The sequence below is a fragment of the Schistocerca americana genome, chromosome 2 (genome assembly GCF_021461395.2).
Source record: "Schistocerca americana isolate TAMUIC-IGC-003095 chromosome 2, iqSchAmer2.1, whole genome shotgun sequence".
Taxonomy (NCBI): Eukaryota; Metazoa; Arthropoda; class Insecta; order Orthoptera; family Acrididae; genus Schistocerca; species Schistocerca americana.
In genome coordinates, this window is record NC_060120.1 from 26,735,463 (window position 1) to 26,749,598 (window position 14,136).

The following is a 14,136-nucleotide window of genomic DNA, read 5'->3' on the forward strand; positions in this document are numbered from 1 at the left end:
AGTTCAAAAGGAACAATTATGTACATAAGTACACTGCCAGAAGAAAATAATGACATTCACTACACCACATCAAGGTTGTCTTTACCACAACATGGTATGCACTATGCTGCAACCAGAATTTTTGGTCTCTTACCCAGTGATATACAATGTCAGACAGAAAAGTAAAATTTGAAAATAAACTGAAAAATTTTGTCCTTGATAACTCCGTCTGTCCCCAGAAGGATTTCAATCATAATAATGTGTAAAAGGTGGTGGGTAGGAAGTACTAAAGGCGGGTAAGAATTACTAGGAAATTGGAATCGTAGTTGCCTGGATTAGATTGGATCCATCATAAATGGTTGGTGAAAGCATAAACTATCGAACTACTAACAACAGTTAGAATAATGTTTCCACACGTAGTCAAGAGAGCATATATATATTCTTACATAGGGTATTTATCTTAATATTCTTTATCATCATTAGTTTGTATATATCTTTACAATGGGACTTATTTCTATGTGTCACTAAATTTATTTAAGTACACCGTCGAAGCATATGAAGAAATTCGTTGATTCGCTTTTTCAATTTTTCATTTAATATTTTGACTTCACATTTTTTTTACGTGAATCCACTTCTTCCATAAGATTATTTGTATGACGTATATTTAGTACTGAGACATTTTTCTCTACTTTTTTTCAAGTCGGTGTTTTGTAGTGTGTGTGTGTGTGTGTGTGTGTGTGTGTGTGTGTGTGTGTGTGTGTATGTGTGTGTGGCTATTAGTGACGTGTGCCTGTTCTGTGTGTAAGCTGTTACGTGCTCTGTATATCTGGTGTTGAGATCCAGGCCATTTTGTCCTATGTACAACATGAACCATTCCTGACATGTTACATTCATTGTTCTAAAGTCTGAATATGAGTGATGATTACATTTTATGTAATGTTTTTGTCGTAGTGTATTATATAAGGAGAACAAAATTTTTACTTTTTGTTTTTTGAAAATATTTATAATCTTTTGTGATACCAATGTATGGAAATAAAAAAAAATACTAAACTCCTCCCGAACAGGCCATGTAGGCCCAACGGTATCGACCGGCCGCCGTGTCATCCTCAGCCCATAGGCGTCACTGGATGCGGATATGGAGGGTCATGTGGTCAGCACACCGATGTCCCGGCCGAATGTCAGTTTACGAGACCGGAGCCGCTACTTCTCAGTTAAGTAGCTTCTCAATTTGCCTCACAAGGGCTGAGTGCTCCCCGCTCGCCAACACAACAGCGCGCGGCAGACCGAACTGTCATCCATCCTAATGCTGTCCCAGCCCCACAGTGCTTAACTTCCGTGATCTGACGGGAACCGGTATCCCCATTGCAGCAAGGCCGTGCGTAGCCATTTATTACAACGGTCCGGAAAAACTGGTAATCGCGCAGGAAAGTAAGTTCCATTCGTATTTTTATTTTAGACGTTCTGATGCGATTTCAGAGTTTCTCGCTTGGATATTCATTGTTGTTGAGAAGCTCCTAAGTTTTATATAGTTTGTCCTCCCCAGCTACTATATTTTAGATGAGATCATTGTGGATTCAGAAACTATGTCTTATACCGGAAAATCCAGAAGACATAACTCTGTAATGATGTTTAGAAACGCTAAAGTATGAAATCATGGTAAAACAATTTGCCAGTACCAATAACTGATTCTTGAAACCGAGTTAATAAACCTCGTAGTTTTACACGATTTGTAATTGAACGTAAAAAGATTATGATCCATGATTTGTTAACTGACATTTCAGCTCGACAAATACAATTCAAATAAAAGTAAAAATATAATTTGGTGACAGCGGGAATCGAACTGCTAACAGCACGATTTATAATCTTGTACACGATTTATTGAGATACTCGTGACGGTACAACAGACATGGGAAATGTTTTACAGATGACAGCGCCCCAAAATTTGTGAAATAGATTTATTTTCTTCCCATGAGAAGAAGTCTGTTAACGTGGTATGCTGTAGACTGAAACAGTTTTCCAGAACTTTTCAAAACAATAGTCCAGCTCCAGAAACCACTGCGAACACACGAATCGAGAGAGACCCATGGTCAGATGAAAAAAAAGGCCCCTTTCATTCTCTCTCTCTCTCTCTCTCTCTCTCTCTCTCTCTCTCTATATATATATATATATATATATATATATATATATATATATATATATCGTGACACCTAGTGGCCAATTCCGAATTACGCAGAAGGGCCCGGATACTTTTGATCGCGAAGTTTACATTTCTGTAGCCAAGCAATTTATTACTACATTAATGCGTGTTATACTGGGCGATCAAAAAGTCAGTATAAATTTGAAAACTGAATAAATCAGGGAATAATGAAGATAGAGAGGTACAAATTGACACATATGCTTGGAATGACATGGGGTTTTATTAGAACAAAAAAAAAAAATACAAAAGTTAAATAAATGTCCGACAGATGGCGCTTCATCTGATCAGAATAGCAATAATTAGCATAACAAAGTGAGACAAAGCAAAGATGATGTTCTTTACAGGAAATGCGCAACATGTCCACCATCATTCCTCAACAATAGCTGTAGTCGCGGAATAATGTTGTGAACAGCACTGCAACGCATGTCCAGAGTTATGGTGAGGCATTGGCGTCGGATGTTGTCTTTCATTATCCCTAGAGATGTCGGTCGATCACGATACACTTGCGACTTCAGGTAACCCCAAAGCCAATAATCGCACGGACTGAGGTCTGGGGACCTGGGAGGCCAAGCGTGACGAAAGTGGCGGCTGAGCACACGATCATCACCAAACGACGCGCGCAAGAGATCTTTCAAGCATCTAGCAATATGGGGTGGAGCTGAGGATGATGCGATTCTGTGACATATAGGCGTACCTCTCACCTGTCACGGTAGCAGTTACAAAACCAGAATCACGCATTTCCTCGAAGAAAAAGGCGCGATAACGGTAGATGTGTTAAATCCAACACATACCATGACTTTCTCGTCGTGCAATGGAGTTTCCACGACAGTTCTAGGATTTTCGGTTGCCCAAATTCTGCAGTTATGGGCGTTGACAGACCCTCGGAGCGTGAAATGAGCTTCGTCGGTCCACAACACGTTACTCAACCAATCGTCATCTTCCGCCATCTTTTGAAACGCCCACACCGCAAATGCCTCCGCTTCACTAAGTCGCCAGGTAACAGTTCATGATGCCGATGGATTTTGTACGGATAGCATCGGAGGGTACGCCTAAGTGCCAACCAAACAGTAGTGTATGTAATGTCGGTGCGGCGTACGACTGCACGAGCGCTGACTTCCCCGTGCATAGACGAACCCGCTACAGTCTCCATTTCTTCCTGAATTGTCTCAGCAGCATTGCGCCTTGTGCTCGATCGGCCACTACGGGGTTTACCGTCCAAACAACCTGTGGCTTCCAACTTCGAAATCATTCTCGCCGCAGCTGCATTTGTCCACGGACCTTTACCCGTTCGTATCCCCTCCCTATGGCGATACGATCGTAACGCTGAACTAGCACATTCCCCATTCTGATAATACAGCTTCACTAAAAGCGCCTTTTCAGGTAAAGTCAACATGCTGCGACTGCTGGCGCATCTGATTCTCTCTCTCATTACAGCTCTTTTTATACACGATTGTCATGCGTCACTGACGTTTTTCTGTCCAGCGCCATCTGTCGGACATTTTGTGAACTTTTTTTTTGTTCTAATAAAACCCCATGTCATTCCAAGCATGTGTGTCAATTTTTACCTCTCTATCTACATTATTCCGTGGCTTATTAAGTTTCCAAATTTACACTGACTTTTTGATCACCCGGTATATTTTAATACCACTATTATTACGATCGTACGCATCGGTGGCGCCTTGAAAGAGGGTGGGAGGGGAGAGACATTAACAAAGTGTTATCCCCCCTCAGCTCCGAACTCTGGATCCACGCTTGTCATAAAGACTGTGTTTAATTTGCACATACAATTTTATAAATTGAGCAGCCGCAGCCATTCAATTTCAAGGTAAAATGAACTGGAATAAAATCGCAAACAACTGTTAATTGATGAATAAATCGTCAGCTAACAGCCGCTTACGGTTTTATTCAAGCTCAGTTTACCACGTGTTTCATTTGTCTCTATACGAACTTTTTATACGTCCCTCGAAAGGTGGTCATACGCTATACAGCTCGAAGGCGTGTCCCGGTGGTTATGTTTAACAAGGCGCAACGGTTGCTGAGTTTCGCTGTCGTGCCTGCAGCCATAACGCGAAACCGAACGCTGGTAGGGGTGGTGCGGGTCGAAAGGCGGTGGGGGAGGGAGCGGGTGGGCGCTTGAGTGTGTCCGCCGGAGGCGGCGCGCCGGTTCGGGTTTCCATTGTCGCCAGCCGCCGCTGCCGCCAGAAATCCTCTGCAGACTGGCGCCAGCGCGCCGCCGAACTGGCGGTAACCCGAGTGCTCCGGGAAGTATCTGCGCCCGCCTATGATGCAACTCGAGGTTTCCCGTCCCATTTCACAGGACGCGGCGCCGCCAAGGTGAGCGCAGGCGCGCCAGATGGCGCCAGCAATGATACTGCGCCAGTGGAGGGCCAAGAACTGTTGCCAGCTCCCTCTCTCCGCTTCCTCGCTCCATCCGCCCCGTGAAACCTACCTGCTGCTGCCTGTATTTCCGAGCGTTCGGCCGTGTTAATGGAGACGTTGGCAAATGTTTGGAGAAGTTAAGCCGAGATTGTGCAAGAGAATAGCAGAGCGCCATCTGTGAGAGAGCTCACAGGAATAGTGCTATAAGTCAAGAGACTACCTGAATACGGTTTTCATGTGATACGTGTAAATTAGGTTTCTGTAGAAGCAAACTACGTCGATCCGTTTCCACCATCAAGTGCGCTTAATAGCAAAGTTGGAAGCGCTTCATATCTTCTGGCCTCCAATTTACGTCAAACGACTTTGAATCTTCGGAGAGGCACAAGTGTCAAGACGCCTGCGTGAGAAATAAAGTAGATTTGGACTCAGCGAATCTTCAGCATAAGTGATGTGAATTATTTCGTGTATTATTGACTAATGTTTCAAACTGATTAGCACGGAAACACCGAGCGAGGTGGCGCAGTGGTTAGCACGCTGGACTCGCATTTGGGAGGACGACTGTTCAAACCCTTGTCCGGCCATCCTGATTCAGGTTCTCAGTGATTAAATCGCTTCACGCAAATGCCGGGATGGTTCCCTTGAAAGAGCATGGCCGACTTCCTTTCCCTAATTGCCGGCCGAAGTGGCCGTGCGGTTAAAGGCGCTGCAGTCTGGAACCGCAAGACCGCTACGGTCGCAGGTTCGAATCCTGCCTCGGGCATGGATGTTTGTGATGTCCTTAGGTTAGTTAGGTTTAACTAGTTCTAAGTTCTAGGGGACTAATGACCTCAGCAGTTGAGTCCCATAGTTCTCAGAGCCATTTGAACCATTTGAACCTTTCCCTAATTCGATGGGTCCGATGATCTCGCTTGTTGGTCCCCTCTCCCAAAATAAACCAACAAAGCAACTCGGAAACCATGCAGCCCTATAGATCTATATGCAGCAGGGCTCGTATCTATGTACCTTCGTCCATTTTGATTGTGCAAGTGTTCATACATGCAAGTGTTGAGAAGTAAACGGAGAATTTTGCTTTCGTTATACAGGATGTAACAAAGCGATACAGGCAAACCATGTAGGCTTGTGCAGAGTGTCTTACGTAATAAATTGACAATGCGACACAAAACCGGAACCGTCACTAACGGCGCTGCAGAGTTGTGAAGTTATAGGGGACGCTTTTCACTGCTGGCAGGTGATGTTTAAAGTGACCGCTGTCTCAAAAATCTACGGATACCAGTCATTGAATGCTGGTCCCTTATTATCACTGGATCAGGGGCGAGAATCTTCCTACACGTCGATCAGGGGGCCTGAATATGGTTGCTCAGTAAAATAACGCTTTGGAGATTTTGATGATTGAAAGGTGTTTTATTGTGACAGCCGAGGTCCCGCAACAATCTGTAAAAAGATGGAAATGCAGAGATTTTAAGGATATGGAATCCCATACACTGCTAGAGGAATACAGGAACCAGAAGGCGAGACGGAAACGAAATGAAACGAGTTGAGATGGTATGCGATGTTATTACAGTGATTATAAAATCGAGTCAGTTTTACAAAGAGCTTGGCAGTATAACCCCACTAGCGAGTAAGATTCGCTTGGTTAGGGTGTAATAACATCATTGGGTCATCATCTAGGCAAACTGGCCCACAACTGTTATAACTCAGTCACTGTTGATCCATCATGGAACGAGGACATCAGCTGGTTAAGGAATTGTCAGTATTAATGAAATTCTCCAACAGCCGTGTAACCAAGATGTTATTTTGTTTATTTTGACGACAACCAGTTTCGGCATTCCACTATGCCATCTTCAGGCTCCCTATGCATGACTTAAAATAAACGATAGTGGCATACAGTGCCATTTATCCCTTTGAGTTGCTATCAAGTGCTCGAGTGAACGGTTTGAATTCACGAAACCCAGGGATAAAGGGCACTGTATGGCGTTATCGTATATTTTGAGAGATGCATATGTTGCCTGACGATGGCATAGTGGAATTCCGGAACTCTTTGTCGTCGAAAGTCAAATAACATCTTATTTACACGGCTGTTGGAGAATTTCATTAATATTGACAAGTACTGTTGTAACAGGCCCTTGATAGCCTGGATACTGGTCCTAGGACGGAGTTGGCGTCTGAGCTGGTCTCATACCTACTCCATTGGGGACAGATCTGAGGATCTTGCTGGCCACGGAAGTTGCTCGACATCGCGCAGACAGTTCACAGAGATATGTTACTTTTGTAGACAAGCGACAAGCGTTGACCTGTTGAAAAATAGCACTACGATGCTGTCACTTATGAGGTAACACATGAAGACGCAGGATGTCCGTGATGAATCATCGTACCGTCAGAGTTCCCGCAAATGCACCAGCCGTGATCTGAAGTCACATCCGATGGCTTACCACACCAACTACATAGAGGCAGCGCGACGCGCCGTACTGGACTTGACGGGGGGGGGGGGGGGGGGGGGGGGGTACACTGTACTACTACTACTAGTCACTGCCTTTCCTGTCCCACTCGCAAGTAGAGCGAAGGAAAAACGACTGTCTGTCCGCCTCCATATGAGCCCTAATTTCTCGAATCTTATCTTCGTGGTCCTCAAGTGCAGTGTATGTTGGCGGCAATAGAATCGTTCGGTAGCTAGCTTCAAATGCATGTTCCCTAAATTTTCTCGAAAACATCCCTCCAGGGATTCAATTTGAGTTCTCGAAGCATCTCCGTAGCACTTAACTTGTTGTTCGGACCTGCCGGTAACGAATCTAGCAGCCCGTCTCTGAATTGCTTCGATGTCATTCTTCAATCCGACATGGTACGGATCCCAAATGCTCGAGCAGTACTCAAGAATAGATCACACCGGTGGCCTATATGCGGTCTCTTTTACCGGTGAACCACTCTTTCCAAAAAGTTCTCCCAATAAACCAAAGCCAAAAGCAGTTATTACATGCTCGTTCCATTTCGTATCGCTTTGCAACGTTACCCCCAGATATTTCAACGACTAGACTACGACAAGCACGACACTAGTAATACCGTAACCGAACATTAAAGGTTTGTTCTTCCTACTCATCCACATTAACTTACATTCTTCCACATTTAGAGCTAGCTGTCATTCATCACACCAACTAGAAATATTGCCTAAGTCGTTTTGTATGTTCCTACAGTCAGAAGACAACATGCACCACAGCATCATCAAGAAACAACCGCAGATTGATGCCCACCCTGTTCACCAAATCATTTATGTATGTAGAGAACAGCAGCCGTCTTATCACACTTCACTGGGGCATTCCTGACGATACCCTTGTCTCTGATGACCCTTTGCCGTGGAGGACAACATACTGGGTTCTATTACTTAAGAAGTTTTCGAGCCACTCACATATCTCTGAGCTTATTCCATATGCTCGAAACTTCATTAACAGCCTCAAATGGAGTACCGTGTCAAATGGCTAACGGAAATATGGCTTCTATCTGTTGCCCTTCATCCATAGTTCGCAGTATACCACACGAGAGAAGGGCAAGCTGAATTTTGCGCCAGCAATGCTTACTGGAACCATGCTGATGCGTGGACATAAGCTTCTTAGTCTCAAGGAAGTTCGAAACCTTCGAACTGAGAATAGGTTCTAGGATTCTTGAGCGAACCGAAGTTAAGGATACTGGTCTGTAATTGTACCGGTCCGTTCTTTTACCCGTCTTAGATAATGGAGTCCCCTGCACTTTTTTCCAGTCGATTGGGACTTTGTGCTGGGCGAGAGATTTAAGACAAATGCAAGCTAGGTAAGGGGCCAATGCCACAGAGTAGTCTTTATAAAACCGAATTGGGATTCCATCCGAACCGAGTGATCTATTTGCTTTCAAATCTTTCACTTTCTCTACGCCAGGGATGCCTTTTTGCCATGTCGTCCATACAGTAATTTGTCCGATGGCCGAATTACGGTATGTTTGTACGATTCTACTGTGTGAATGATTTGTGGACGTGAAATTTAAAACTTCACCATGGCACCAGGAGTAATATAATGATATCCATTATTTCCAGGTCTAAACTACACTACTGGCCATTAAAATTGCTACACCAAGAAGAAATGCAGATGATAAACGGGTATTCATTGCACAAATATATTATGCTAGAACTGACATGTGATTACATTTTCACTCAATTTGGGTGCATAGATCCTGAGAAATCAGTACCCACAACAACCACCTCTGGCCGTAATAACGGCCTTGATACACCTGGGCATTGAGTCAAACAGAGCGTGGATGGCGTGTACAGGTACAGCTGCCCATGCACCTTCAACTCGATACCACAGTTCATCAAGAGTAGTGACTGGCGTATTGTGACGAGCCAGTTGCTCGGCCACCATTGACCAGACGTTTTCAGTTGGTGAGAGATCTGGAGAATGTGCTGACCAGGGCAGCAGGCGAACATTTTATGTATCCAGAAAGGCCCGTAAAGGACCTGCAACATGCGGTCGTGCATTATCGTGCTGAAATGTAGGGATTCGCAGGGATCGAATGAAGGGTAGAGCCACGGGTCGTAACACATCTGAAACGTAACGTCCACTGTTCAAAGTGCCGTCAGTGCGAACAAGAGATGACCGAGACGTGTAACCAATGGCACCCCATACCATCACGCCGGGTGATACGCCAGTATGGCGATGACGAATACACGCTTCCAATGTGCGTTGACCGCGATGTCGCAAAACACGGATGGGATCATGATGATGCTGTAAACAGAACCTGCATTCATCCGAAAAAATGACGTTTCGCCATTCGTGCACCCAGGTTCGTCGTTGAATACACCATCGCAGGCGCTCCTGTCTGTGATGCAGCGTCAAGGGCAACCGCAGCCATGGTCTCCGAGCTGATAGTCCATGCTGCTGCAAACGCCGTCGAACTGTTCGTGCAGATGGTTGTTGTCTTGCAAACGTCCACATCTGTAGACTCAGGGATCGAGACGTGGTTGCACGATCCGTTACAGCCATGCGGATAAGATGCCTGTCATCTCGACTGCTAGTGATACGAGGCCGTTGGGATCCAGGAGGGCGTTCCGTATTACCCTCCTGAACCCACCGATTCCATATTCTGCTAACAGTCATTGGATCTCGACCAATGTGAGCAGCAATGTCGCGATACGGTAAACCGCAATCGCGATAGGCTAAAATGCGACCTTTATCAAAGTCGGAAACGTGATGGTACGCATTTCTCCTCCTTACACGAGGCATCACAACAACGTTTCACCAGGCAACGCCGATCAACTGCTGTTTGTGTATGAGAAATCGATTGGAAACTTTCCTCATGTCAGCACGTTGTGGGTGTCGCCACCGGTGCCAATCTTGTGGGAATGCTCTGTAAAGCTAATCTTTTGCATATCACAGCATCTTCTTCCTGTCGGTTAAATTTCGCGTCTGCAGCACGTCATCTTCGTGGTGTAGCTATTTTAATGGCTAGTAGTGTGTAAACAATACATGATTAAAAATTCAGTTCACGATTATAGTTATCTCAGTGCGTCTGCAGAGCATCCGAAGATGGGACCTGAGCTCACAGCCATACTCGCCGACAACAGTCGTCCAGGGCAGTGCAGAACCGCGATGTATTACTGAACACAGTACGACGCCATTCATCAACAGTTCTTGCCGGTCACGGCTCCACTAGAAACGCAGCGGCTTGTGTTGTGTGTGGGATAGTAATTCTCTAGTATGGCTGTTGCTAGTCTTTGACGAATGGTGTGATGTGACACCATTACTTGTTGTCGGATTGCGGGTGTGAGGGTGGGGGAGGGGGGGGGGGGGGGAGGATGTGCGTTATTATTGTCAGACTTGATCGGCCGAAACCTTGGGACGAGTATGCCAGAACTTCACGTTCCCATGCAGTCCAACAACGGCCCACTATGACTTCCAAACGGCTCACAAATCTACATACGTGCACAATTCAACCAGCTGGCCAAATGAGAACCACAGTAAGGCCCGCTTCAGACTCTTTGTTAGTTGCTGGCAACGCTGCCTCGTAGGAGTATGTGTGGCATCTCCGTGTTCTTCACAGCAATCCCTCAACATCTGACTTCTTCACAACATTCATATACCCTACCAGATACGGTAACAACGCTTAACATGAACAGCATTCATACACTCCAGTTGCCGAGCTACCTTTCACAAAGCTTTGCTGCCCTACAGTCATTTACACACTCAGCCACACTGTGTACGTATAAGGGGTTGGAATGGTTTCCGATCATGTCTTCTGTGTGCTTCACTGTTTGTGACAGGCAGTGTATATGCCCCTATAAAGCTGCTACATATATAATATTTTTTACTGATCATCTGGGAGATACACATGACAGAAAATAACATGAAAGCATTTTTCATATATTGTTATACCAGTTTAAAAAAAATGAAATGAGTACTCACATAATATCAACATAATGATTGCTCAAAAGGAAAGTTCCTTAACGTCAGATACATGAAGAGAAGGTAAGTCTCCATCACATTGAACCCGCTGGACCTAAGGAGAGGCATCACAATAAATAAAACTCAACATAATAAAAAAAATTAAAATTGAAACAATAAAAATATTTCGAGACAGATCTAAAAAATGCAGCTGTTATCTGTTAGCACATGGATATTCAGTATAGCAAATCAGAGTAAAAACTTTCGTGTAACAACGTAAAACCGGCTTTTTTTTCTTTATTGGGGGGGGGGGGGGGCTGGCAGCAGCGAAATGTGCTGCTCTACAGCATACAGAAAAGTTAAAAAACGTATTGAGAATATAAACAAACAAGAAAAACAGGTGATAAAACGGTGACATTGCAAAAAACTGTAAAATGGCGGAAAGTTGTGGAATTCAAAATATAGAAACACTGTGGTGACGAAACGGATGAAGATACACAAGAAGGAAACAGGCACAATTAAAAAACATGGCGACAGTCTGGTTTCTGTTTCCATGAGACTAAAAACACAACTAGCGACGGTATGGTGGCTGTTCGCAACACTGACAGGGGACGTGCAACACTGAACACTCACTTATGACAGCACTATACAGGTGACATGGCGGGGATGGGGGGGGGGGGGGCTGGACCTAAGAGGGAGAGAAAGGAGGGAGGAGAGAAAAGAAAAAAAGAGGGAACCATTGGAGGGAGGGGACATAGAAAAGCGGGGAGGTGGACGCGAGAAGGAATGGGAAAGGCAGGGGAGGGGAGAGCAAAAAAAGAACTTGGGGGAGAGAAGGGAGACAGCAGCGAGAGGGTAGGTGGGGAAAAAACAGGATGGAAGAGGAGGGGGGGGAAGAGGGAGCCCAGGGAAAGGACAGAGGGAGGTAGGGGGAGGTGAGGATCAGAGTGGATAGGAGGGATAAATGGAGGGAGAGAGGGCATCATCTGGGAGGGGGACTCGACGGAAGCCACCTTGGGAAAGGAGATGAAGGGTGTAGAGATGGAGGGTAGGGGGGGGACACAACAGTGAAGGCACAGCAGGGGGCAGGGGCTGGAGGGGAGAGGAGCAACCAGGGGATGAGGGGGATCAATGTAGTGGGAGGTGTAGAGTATGCAGATATGATCAAGGAAAAGGAGCAGATGGGGGAAAGGAATGAGGTTGTAGAGGATCCGCATAGGGGATGGGAGGCATATACGTAGGTGAGGTGGAGTGCATCGTGCTTGAGGATCTGGAGGGACTTATAGAATTTGGGGGGGGGGGGGGGAGATATCCAGGTGGGACTGGCATAACAGAGGATGGGATGGATTAAGGATTTGTAGGTGTGGAGGATGGTAGAGGGTTTCAACCCCCATGTTCAGCCAGAGAGGACTTTAAGGTGGTTGTGAGCTTTGGATTGGATAGAGCGGAGATGAGGGATCCAGGTGAGGCGATGGTCAATGGTGAGGCCAAGGTAGGTGAGGGTGGGGGAGAGGCAGACAGGACGGGCGCAAATGGTAGGGGAGAAACCAAGGAGCCGGAAGGAGTGAGTGGTACGACCTGGGTCTTGGAAGGATTGATTTTCTGGAGCCACTGGTTACACCATGCAGCAAAAAGGTCAAGGTGATTCTGGAGAAGGCGTTGGGACCGCCGTAGGGTAGGAGCGAGAGCAAGGAAGGTGTCATCGGCGGTGGTATACTGGAGGGGAGGTTGAGGCATATCTGCCGTGTACAGGAGGTAGAAGAGAGGGGAGAGGACAGAGCCCTAGGGCACACCAGCGGAGGGGTAGAAGGTGCGGGAATCGGCATTATGGATGGTAACGTAGGATGGGCGGCGGGAGTAAAACCGGCTGGTTCCATATTCATATTCAATGCAGAAGTCAGCCAAGTAAGGGAGACGCTGACAGGAGCCTCAGATGATGTCTACACGGGTCAGACGAAGACAATGTTCCTTGTAACACCGGCTTCACGATTGGCGTGGAGTGCCAACGTGACAGATATGAGCAGTTTCACAAATGTCAGAGAGTTATATGCAGTTGATTGTTGTCTCGTGGAGCCCATACTACAACGCCACCTGGGAGAAAAGAGTTATTACGGGTTGCTAGAAGGATGTCTCAAATTCAGTTTGCTCATGAGAGTATGTTCATTAAGAAGTATAAGCGAATGAAAAACAGCACTTGTAAATGGTACCTTTTTTCCTTTTCTTGTTCCTTGGTTCCGCATCGGCGCAAGCCTGACAATGCTATTTCCTGATTCTGTATGGTTAGTTTAAGAGGTGGCCGACTGCCCGTCCTGTCGCCATTTTTGCCAATTACTCGATGCGGCCTTCCAAGTCTGGAACAACTATTTTTTTACCTATTTTAAACCACCACACAACTAGAGAACTTCAGTGAAGACTACGGTGTCAGAATCAATGCACGTAATTAAAAAAATAGTTTATAATTAAACTGATCACGAGTATCGGTAGGAATTGATTCGCTAATTTCTAAAACGTAGGACTTAGATCGTTATTGCAATATTTCGGGTGTACTGTATAAGAGCCATTTCGTGATTTGTTGCAGTGATAAACATTTATCCGTCTTTTTTCTTGTTTTTCAGGTACAGCAATGTCCTTGCTTATAATGCTTCGGAAAAAAAGTTCGAGAGGAAAGGAAGCCGACGGGCGTGAGAGTTGTAATTACCGACAAGAAAACAGCAGGAAGTAACGAATTATCAGCTGGAAGCTGACTATTTTGTTTTGTACCAGCGCTCTTACCTACAAGCCATGCCGGTGGCCGTGGAAGCCCAGCTTACCTTGGAAGCTGCTCAGTTTTCGCAGTGCTGCTTTCTAAAATGCTCTTTGACAACATGTAGATGGGTGTGGACGAACAGGTGATGACAGGACGACAATATGCTTCAAGAATACCACCAACAGCCCCCATTTAGTACTACTAGTAGCGAAATTTGGACAGAGCGTTTATCAGTTGCGTAGATGGTTTGTGACAATGAAAACCCTGATTGACAGGGTTTGGTTACAACATTTACATTCATAAACCAGAGCAGTGGCGAACTGTTAACAGTAAGTCCATTTTACGCGTGTATGCCACTAATTAATATAATGTACAGGAAAGTAAAATGAGGTAAAGAGTTACTGGTAAAGAATTAGTACATAAATAATTACACTTAT

The 14,136-nt window shown here is 45.4% G+C and overlaps 1 protein-coding gene across 2 annotated transcripts in view; it reads right to left on the reverse strand.

The window, feature by feature from the left end:
• LOC124593729 (ankyrin repeat and fibronectin type-III domain-containing protein 1) overlaps nucleotides 1-14,136 on the reverse strand; it is a 720,649-nt gene that overhangs the window by 406,747 nt on the left and 299,766 nt on the right. The window contains exon 2 of one of the 2 annotated variants that reach the window (XM_047132055.1): nucleotides 10,975-11,068. The exons of the other annotated variant lie outside the window; for it this stretch is intronic. The gene's annotated coding sequence lies outside the window, so the exon portion shown is untranslated. The remainder of the gene's footprint in view (nucleotides 1-10,974; nucleotides 11,069-14,136) is intronic. 2 annotated transcript variants of the gene reach the window in all.